Raw genomic sequence first — 1,555 nt, forward strand, 5'->3', positions numbered from 1 at the left:
GCTGTATTTTAACACTTTTTCTGCAAATATTAAAGATCAGCAAATAAACTGTCAGCTTGTTCCATCTCTAGGGATTAGGTGAATGCTCATGGTATATTAACCCTATATTATTCCATTCTTTTCTGACAAAAGGTTAAGCCAAAGCCTACCTTTGTTTCACATTCTAAAATGTGCCATAATAGTGGGAAAATTAATGCCAATGTGATTAGCAGGTGTCTGTCTCTCAGTGATTGTGCTTTAAGATACTGTTCTTGAAGGTATTAATCATCTTATTTTCAGAAAATCTATGAAATGATTATTCACTTATTTATTTATTTTTAGACATGTTGTGGGCTGTAAGGGCCAGGGCTAGGTTATTTAAGAAAAACCATGTGTACTACCATAGTGCACCAGAATATCCTAATTCTTTTTCCAACTGTATTTTTGTTAGAACCAATTCAAATTTAATGAGGAGATTAACACGAAATGCACTTGCAATATGATGAAGCGTAAATACTGCTATATAAAGAGAAAATATATATTAATACTAAACAAGACACTTTTTTTTTTTTACAACTTGACTAGAATGAATTAGCCTAAACTACCCTTTAACTTCACATGAAATGCGAGAATACATTTACTACAAATAGCTTCATTGCTTTGCATAAAATGTGTAACCCTTTAGGCGAGAAAAAAAAACAAAACAACAAAAAATATACTTTGGATATATTATAACTGGCTCTAGTTTCACCTCCTTGCAAACTATCACTTGTTTGTGCTTTTGAAAATCACTCAGCGTTAGTCACTCCTTAGGATTAAGAACAAGGAGTCCTGGAAGTGATGGTATGTCCCCCACAGAGCTCTGATCTCAACATCACCGAGTCTGTCTGGGATTACATGAAGAGAGAGAAGCAACTGAGGCTGCCTAAATCCACAGAAGAACTGTGGTTAGTTCTCCAAGTTGTGTGGGCCAACCTACCTGCCGAGTTCCTTCAAAAACTGTGTGCAAGTCTACCTAGAAGAACTGATGCTGTTTTGAAGGCAAAGGGTGGTCACATCAAATATGGATTTGATTTTGATTTTTCTTCGTTCACTCACTTTGCATTTAGTTAATTGATAAATATAAACTATTAACATGTCTATTTTTGAAAGCATTCTTACTTTACAGCATTTTTTCACATCTGCCTAAAACTTTTGCACAGTACTGTATGTAGAGACAGGCAGTCAGAAAGTGAAAACATTCTTGTTCTACTTGTTAGAAGTTAAACATATTTTTTTATATATATACACACACTATTTGTAAAGAAAGTCACAAAGGACACAAAGGAAGTAGTCCATTAAATTGAACTTCAGCTTCTCCCAAAATCAATTTCAGATTTTTTGCTGAACACTAGAAGAGTAGCATTGTCCTTTTTAAATGACAAATTCAGTTTCATGGCATCAAAATACAGTACTGATGCTTGCTGGACATTATTGAAAATTCATAGAAATATTGATGAACGTTAAGTAAAATAGATGTATTTTGTATTGTTTTACTCTGAACCGGTAAATGATACAAAAACACAGAGCATTTTGA

Source organism: Polyodon spathula, chromosome 7, assembly GCF_017654505.1.
Source record: "Polyodon spathula isolate WHYD16114869_AA chromosome 7, ASM1765450v1, whole genome shotgun sequence".
Classification (NCBI taxonomy): domain Eukaryota; kingdom Metazoa; phylum Chordata; class Actinopteri; order Acipenseriformes; family Polyodontidae; genus Polyodon; species Polyodon spathula.